Raw genomic sequence first — 7,500 nt, forward strand, 5'->3', positions numbered from 1 at the left:
GGGTTGCCTCGGTATAGCACTACCTCCGAGCGCGGCCCACTTCCCCTTGGGGAAGAAATATTCAACCAAAAAACAGAATTGAAATGAAATAGAACTTTGTGTGTCTGTCTCCCCACAGGATGTATGTAGAGGTAGCAGAGAAGTGACAAGTCCCGGATCTGATGGCCACTAAAAGAAAAACCACAAGGGATATAGGGGTAAGGCAATTTTTCCGTTGTCGAGGGGCGCAAAGCATTTCATACTTACCTGACGCGGGTTTATCCTGTTAAGGCTAGTATCCAGACCGTTAAAAGTTGAAAGACTTGGTCTTTACTGTTTTGCTTCAGTTGCCTGTTGCTTTACAGATTTATTGGCGCCTTGTGTGCTCCCCAGGCCTGCTTTCTCTCGCTAGATTGTGGGCCTTGTGGGGGTGTTCCTGCGCTGTTGGTCGCCCATCCACTTTGTAACCCTACGGAGTGGTGCTTAACTTTTTGTTGAGCGTTATGGCGGTGCCTTTTCTTCGGACTGTGGTCCTAAATGTTGCTGGTTTCCCGTCGACTGCTAGTCGAGTGGACATTGCCAAGTGCGTGGATGCGAAGTTTTCGTCCCGTTTTCCAGTAGAGTCCATCCAGTTTGTTCCTGGCGGCCATGTTCAAGTCACGTTCCGTTCCAGCGATGCCAAACGTTCTGTTGAGTCTGTTGATACCATCGCCATTGGTAATGTGCAGTGTCGTGTTGTGAGGCCTGGCCCTAAAATGGAGAATGTGCTTGTGTTCCACTACCCGTTTGAGTCCAACCCGTCTGCTTTACGCCGTGTTTTGAGCTCCTTTGGTGAAGTACATGATGTTTCTATGCAGCATTATCCTGACCTGAATACTGTCGCTACTGGTACTCGTATTGTCCGTATGGTCCGCAAGGCTAGTATCCCGCGCTCCTTGGATGTTAACGGTGTTTTGGTGAAAGTTTGGTATCGTGGTCAGCCCGTTGAATGTGACATCTGTGGCAAGAGTGGTCATGTCTCCAAAGTCTGTCCTTTGAAAGGCAAATGTCGTCGCTGTTTGCAGCCTGGCCATCTGGCTCGCAATTGTAAGAATGCTCCTCGTGCCTGGGATACTGTGCCGTCGTCTGGGGATGCTGTCCCGCCGTCCGGTTCTTCTGTGGCCTCTCAGGATCCTACACCCGCTGAAGCTGCTGCTGTTTCTTTTCCTGCTCGTCCCGCTGAAGCTGCTGCTGTTTCTGTTCCTGCTCGTCCCGCTGAAGGTGCTGCTGTTTCGGTTCCTGCTCGTCCCGTTGAAGCTGCTGCTGTTTCTGTTCCTGCTCGTCCCCCTGTTGTTCCTGCTGCGTCTGCCTCATTGGCTCCGACTCCTTCGTTTGCTATTGGTGTATATGGTGCGGATGAAAATTGGGGTATGGATGATGGGAAGATGGAGGTTGGTAATGCTGAATCTTCTTCTGCCTGTGATGAGGATTCTGCTAGTGTAGATGGTGATGAGTCGGTTAATGGTGACGTTGGTGATCCTGAGGCCAGTCAGAGTGTTTTGGCTGGAGTTTCTGCTGTTGTTGTCCCCCCTGTAGTGTCTGATCGTCCTCTCATTGATATTATTGAGAAGTCGGGTGGTGATGTGGTTGATTCTGCTTCTGCTGATGTGAATGTTTCTGCTGGCGAGGAATCTCAATTTCAGTGTCAGTTTTCTGCTGACGATTTTCCTGATGGTCAAGTGGTGAATACCCCTTTGTCTGGCTTGTCAAGCCCTGCTGTTACTGTGCTTGAGGAGGGTGATGTTTCTTCGGCTGATCCAGTTATTTTGTATGTTCCAGAGGGTGTGAGGTCTGGATACCCGAGCGAACTACCTAACTTTCCGTACTGTCTTATTGCAAAGGACATTGTGCTTCGTCGTCAGCGTATTGTGGCTACTGATTTTCCTAAGAAGAAGTTACGTATTCTGGTTGGGGACAAGACTCAATGGGTTGATGCTCTTGTGCGGCGGCGGCGTCCTTGAGTTTGCGGTGGTTTGTTGCATCATTTGTTTTGGTTGGCTGCTTTGTTTTGCCTTTAATTCTGGTTTGAGTCCTCCTGTTTCTGCGGTTTGTTTTGAGTGAGTATGTTGGTTTGTTGGTTTGTGTCCTGCGTGGTTTAAGTGAGTGTGTCGTCCTGTTTTCTTTCTGGTTGTACTGGTTTCTCTTGTTCTCGTCTTTTCCTGTAGGTGAGGCGGGGTTCGACTCCCCGGCGTAGTTTGGCGAGCCGGCTCCGTATGGAGGTGCTCCCTCTCCTTGGTGGTCCGTATTTATCTTGTGTCTTTGTCTTTATCTTGTGTCTATGGCTGCTGGGCATTGCACTTCGCCTGGTGGACCACCTAAATACAAAAAAAACTTACCTGACGCGGGAGGTACTGTGATCAAGGAGGCAGTCCTCTCAAGGTGAGGCCCTTTCATTGCACTTCGATTGGGTTGACCCTTGCGATTACCCCAAATGTGGGTAACTCGAGCGTATAATTTCTGGTAGTGGGGACCTGCGTTCGCGCTAGTCCCCGATGGTTGCTAGTTAATGTTCAACTAACACGCGCGCGGCTTTGTTTTGTTATGTTTCAGATGGAGTACGGACGGTTGCAAGAGCAGAGCAGCGAGTGATTTATGTGATTGCCAAGCAAGAAAGGAAAAAGGGTAGGTTTGCTTTTGTTTACGGCCTTCTGTTGCTTTACTGTACCTAGAATTCGACAAGAGAGAACGGCAATTACTTACGCTTTCCAACTTTATATACTTGCAGCGTGAAATGAATGAATGAACTGAGCTGTCGAGCGGGCGATCGTGGAGCTGTGTTAAATACGGGAAGGAAGGGACAAACGAACAAAGCGCTGCCAGAAAGAAGTTCGTCTGAATCGTGAGTAGATTTTCTTGTTGCTGGATTTGTTTAGTTGAATGAGCTTTTCAAGTTGTCGTTTCGTTGCAAAAAATTTCTGTCTTTCCGACCGTTATTAAATAACCGTTGGAAAGATTACGCTGTTTGTTGTGTTTGATTGTAGTTCAATGAATGATTGCTTGATTTTCCTTGCCGTGTACTTGATTTTCACGTCTAAAAGGCGCTGGAATTTCATTCAAATCGAGTTTGTGTCGTCTCCGTTATTGTTGCTTCGAATAATTTGATGTCACAAAGTGTTAATTTGATGTCATAGGCGAAATTTAAACATTCTCGCGCGCTCACGAACTCGGACCGCACATTGCGCCAGTCTTCGAGCTTTTGAATGGGTTTTTTGCGGTCTAAATGAATCGTAGGCCTTTTATGTTGTCCCTGAACTGTTTCAAGAAGCCCGCATCGATCGTTCGCAAAAGGCAAAATCGTTGATTGCTCGCAAAGAAACGTAAAAGGAAAGCCTACAACACGGGGTATTCCCAGGCGGTCACCCATCCAAGTACTAACCCCGCCCGACAGGGCTTAACTTCGGTGATCGGACGAGAACCGGTGTTTTCCCTGTGGTATGGTCGTAGACAAGAGAAAGGGGCGCAAATTTACTGCTTTATAGGGAAGGTGTCACAGGATACATCTAGCTTTTTCCCTAGAGTAGGTCGTGAAAGTGACAAAGTGATCGCGTTTCGTTCTTTTGAGTGGCTAGCCATGTTAACTCGCGTGAAACGCGGAATCAGCTGCAAATCAGCAACGTATGTAAGTCGCCTACGAGGGCCTCGTTTCCACGAAATCACTTTCTGTTAACTTTCTTACACAAATTGTCAGCGGGTAACTGACGTGACTCTTTGTCGCTTTCAATACTGCCAGTTTGCTCGTAGGTCAGCGGCGTGTTGAGTCTCTTCCCTGTTGGGGGTTAAAGTACAATGTCACAACCCAGCGTGCAGCTCAGAAACCGGGCCAGCATTGCAACAGGAGCTGGAAATGCGACAGTTTTCGGGCCACCATATCTCGAGGCTAGGGAACAAGAACCAACCTTCGTTCCGCGGACTTGTTCGCCATCGCTTCTCGGCCTTTTGGCTAAGATCAAGTGTAGTATCTGTTCTTATCAGCTTAATATCTGATACGCTGCTCATTGAGCAGCTCATATATTAAACTGATTTTTGGAACTGGGCTGTGGAAAAGAGGCTTGCCTCGTCCCAGCCACGGGTTGCCTCGGTATAGCACTACCTCCGAGCGCGGCCCACTTCCCCTTGGGGAAGAAATATTCAACTAAAAAACAGAATTGAAATGAAATTGAACTTTGTGTGTCTGTCTCCCCACAGGATGTATGTAGAGGTAGCGCAGAGAAGTGACAAGTCCCGGATCTGATGGCCACTAAAAGAAAAACCACAAGGGATATAGGGGTAAGGCAATTTTTCCGTTGTCGAGGGGCGCAAAGCATTTCATACTTACCTGACGCGGGAGTATGGCCGGAGGCCCTATCATTTTGTGGTAAGGTTTTTTGGTCCCCAAATCAGGCGAAGTGGGCGTTTTGGCGTCTGTTGGGCGTTTTTTCGCTATACACGTGTTTGGTCACCCATCCGTTTTGGTGACCATACGGAGTGGTGCTTAACTTCTTATTAAGCATGATGTCGGGCCCTTTTCAGCGGACCGTGGTTCTGAATGTTACTGAATTTCCGTCTGCTGCGAGTCGTGTTGACATTGCAAAGTGTATTCATGCTAAGTTTGATTCGCGTTTCCCCGTGGAGTCCATCCAGTTTGTGCCTGGTGGTAATGTCCAAGTGACCTTTGTCTCCAGTGCTGGCAAGTTATCTGTTGAGTCTGCTGATTCTATTGCTGTTGGTAGTGTCCAGTGTCGTGTCGTTAGACCTGGCCCCAGGATGGAGAATGTTTTGGTGTTCCATTATCCGTTCGAGTCTCATCCGTCTGCTCTTCGTCGTGTCTTGAGTTCCTTTGGTGAAGTCCATGATGTTAGTATGCAGCACTATCCGGATTTAAGTACTGTTTCTACTGGCACTCGTATTGTTCGAATGGTCCGTAAGTCCCGTATCCCGCGTTCCTTGGATATTGATGGTTCTCTGGTTAAAATCTGGTACCGTGGTCAACCCGTTGAGTGCGATATCTGTAACAAGAGTGGTCATGTCTCGAAGGACTGTCCCCTTAGGGGTAAATGTCGCCGCTGTCTGCAGTCTGGCCATTTGGCAAGAAATTGTAAGAATGCTCCTCGTGCTTGGGGTTCTGTTCAGTTGGCTGCCTCGGCAGATCCTACTCCGGCTGAAGCTGCTGCTGCCTCTGTTCCTTCTTACGTTCCTGTTCCTTACGTTCCTGTTCGCCCCTCCGCGGATGATGTTGGTGAGATTGAGTATGCTCCTGCCGCTTCTACTGATGGTGAGGTCAGTGGTATGGACGATGCTTCTGCTGGCGAGGTCAGTGGTGTGGATGATACTCCTGCCAGTAGTGTGGTTGGAGATGATGGTGCTTCTGTCGCGTCTGATGTTAGTGAGGTTGCTGGTGTGGCGGGTGAGAATGCTGCTGCGGTTGGTTCTGTTGCTGGTGTGGCGGGTGAGAATAGTGCTGCGGTTGGTCCTGTTAGTGCAGCTGGCGTGGCCGGTGCAGCTGGTGGAGCTAATGCTGATGCCAGTCAGAGTGTTTTGGCCGAGGCTTCCCCTGTTGTTGATCCCCCTGGTGAGCCTGATCGTTCTCCTGTTGACATTGATACTTTGCGGTGGTGTTATACGCCTTACTCCCCGAATTCGGCGAGTTTTCAAGATGGTCAAGTGGTAAATACTCCTTTGTCTGACTCGCAGGCTTTGTCTGACCCTGTTGTTACTGTGATTGAGGAGGGTATTAATGTTCGGGATGGTGTTCGTCTTATTCCGAGGGAGTTTTTGTATCGTCGTCAGCAAATCTTGTCTGTTGATTGGCGTAGGAGGAAAGTTCGTGTTCAAGTTGGTTCCGGGAGCAAATGGGTTGATGGTATTGTGGAGCGGCGTCGTTGATGTCGTCGTGGTCTGTTGTTTTGGTCGGTGTCGTTGATGTCGTCGTGGTCGTTTGGTTTTGTTGGCGGTTTGTTGGTTGTACTGGGCTTGCCTGAGTGTGTGTATTTTTTGGATTTGTCCTTTGGACGGTCGCCTTGATTGGTTGTACTGTCCTCAAGTGGTGTTTATTTTGTCATCGTGGTCTGTTGTTTTGGGCGGTGTTGTTGATGTCGTCGTGGTCGTTTGGTTTTGTTGGCGGTTTGGTTGAGTGAGTGTGTCGTCCTGTTATGCTTCTGTGTTTGAGCGAGTGTGTTCATGTTGTGCCTCTCGCGTTTTTATTTGTTGATTTGTTCTGTCTTGTTTAGTTTGTGTTTGTCTTGTAACAATGTTTGTAGGGAGCGGGGTTCGATCCCCCGGTGAGTTTGACGTGCTGGTGCACCTCCCGTTTAAGGTGAACCCTTCGTTCGATTTGCTCGTTGGGATAATTCGGTATTGTCTGGCAGGCATTGCACTCCACCCCACTGGGGGCCTGGCCATTCACCTTAAACACAAAAAAACTTACCTGACGCGGGAGGTACTGTGATCAAGGAGGCAGTCCTCTCAAGGTGAGGCCCTTTCATTGCACTTCGATTGGGTTGACCCTTGCGATTACCCCAAATGTGGGTAACTCGAGCGTATAATTTCTGGTAGTGGGGACCTGCGTTCGCGCTAGTCCCCGATGGTTGCTAGTTAATGTTCAACTAACACGCGCGCGGCTTTGTTTTGTTATGTTTCAGATGGAGTACGGACGGTTGCAAGAGCAGAGCAGCGAGTGATTTATGTGATTGCCAAGCAAGAAAGGAAAAAAGGGTAGGTTTGCTTTTGTTTACGGCCTTCTGTTGCTTTACTGTACCTAGAATTCGACAAGAGAGAACGGCAATTACTTACGCTTTCCAACGTTATATACTTGCAGCGTGAAATGAATGAATGAACTGAGCTGTCGAGCGGGCGATCGTGGAGCTGTGTTAAATACGAGAAGGAAGGAACAAACGAACAAAGCGCTGCCAGAAAGAAGTTCGTCTAAATCGTGAGTAGATTTTCTTGTTGCTGGATTTGTTTAGTTGAATGAGCTTTTCAAGTTGTCGTTTCGTTGCAAAAAAATTGCTGTCTCCGCGCGCTGATTTCCGACCGTTATTAAATAACCGTTGGAAAGATTACGCTGTTCGTTGTGTTTGATTGTAGTTAAATGAATGATTGCTTGATTTTCCTTGCCGTGTACTTGATTTTCACGTCTAAAAGGTGCTGGAATTTCATTCAAATCGAGTTTGTGTCGTCTCCGTTGTTGTTGCTTCGAATAATTTGATGTCACAAAGTGTTAATTTGATGTCATAGGCGAAATTTAAACATTCTCGCGCGCTCACGAACTCGGACCGCACATTGCGGCAGTGTTCGAGCTTTTGAATGGGTTTTTTGCGGTCTAAATGAATCGTAGGCCTTATATGTCCCTGAACTGTTTCAAGAAGGCCGTATCGATCGTTCACAAAAGGCAAAATCGTTGATTGCTCGCAAAAAAAACGTAAAAGGAAAGCCTACAACACGGGGTATTCCCAGGCGGTCACCCATCCAAGTACTAACCCCGCCCGACAGGGCTTAACTTCGGTG

The 7,500-nt window shown here is 48.1% G+C and overlaps 6 non-coding genes across 6 annotated transcripts in view; 4 read left to right on the plus strand and 2 right to left on the minus strand.

Moving 5' to 3' along the window:
• Positions 1 to 45, plus strand: part of LOC146486808 (U2 spliceosomal RNA) — a 192-nt gene extending 147 nt beyond the window's left edge. The window contains exon 1 of the small nuclear RNA XR_014858651.1: positions 1 to 45. This exon is cut by the window's left edge and continues 147 nt beyond it. This is a non-coding gene — a small nuclear RNA (U2 spliceosomal RNA).
• Positions 46 to 2,346: 2,301 nt separating this feature from the next.
• LOC146486809 (U1 spliceosomal RNA) lies at positions 2,347 to 2,510 on the plus strand. Its single transcript, XR_014858773.1, has one exon. It is a non-coding gene; the product is annotated as a U1 spliceosomal RNA (small nuclear RNA).
• An 835-nt stretch (positions 2,511 to 3,345) lies between these two features.
• On the minus strand, positions 3,346 to 3,464 carry LOC146486810 (5S ribosomal RNA). Its single transcript, XR_014858570.1, has one exon. It is a non-coding gene; the product is annotated as a 5S ribosomal RNA (ribosomal RNA).
• A 474-nt stretch (positions 3,465 to 3,938) lies between these two features.
• Positions 3,939 to 4,130, plus strand: LOC146486811 (U2 spliceosomal RNA). The gene has a single exon (XR_014858654.1). It is a non-coding gene; the product is annotated as a U2 spliceosomal RNA (small nuclear RNA).
• A 2,283-nt stretch (positions 4,131 to 6,413) lies between these two features.
• On the plus strand, positions 6,414 to 6,577 carry LOC146486812 (U1 spliceosomal RNA). Its single transcript, XR_014858775.1, has one exon. It is a non-coding gene; the product is annotated as a U1 spliceosomal RNA (small nuclear RNA).
• Positions 6,578 to 7,424: 847 nt separating this feature from the next.
• Positions 7,425 to 7,500, minus strand: part of LOC146486813 (5S ribosomal RNA) — a 119-nt gene continuing 43 nt past the window's right edge. The window contains exon 1 of the ribosomal RNA XR_014858571.1: positions 7,425 to 7,500. This exon is cut by the window's right edge and continues 43 nt beyond it. This is a non-coding gene — a ribosomal RNA (5S ribosomal RNA).

Source organism: Pavona decussata, unplaced genomic scaffold, assembly GCF_977016875.1.
Source record: "Pavona decussata unplaced genomic scaffold, jaPavDecu1.1 SCAFFOLD_19, whole genome shotgun sequence".
Lineage (NCBI taxonomy): Eukaryota > Metazoa > Cnidaria > Anthozoa > Scleractinia > Agariciidae > Pavona > Pavona decussata.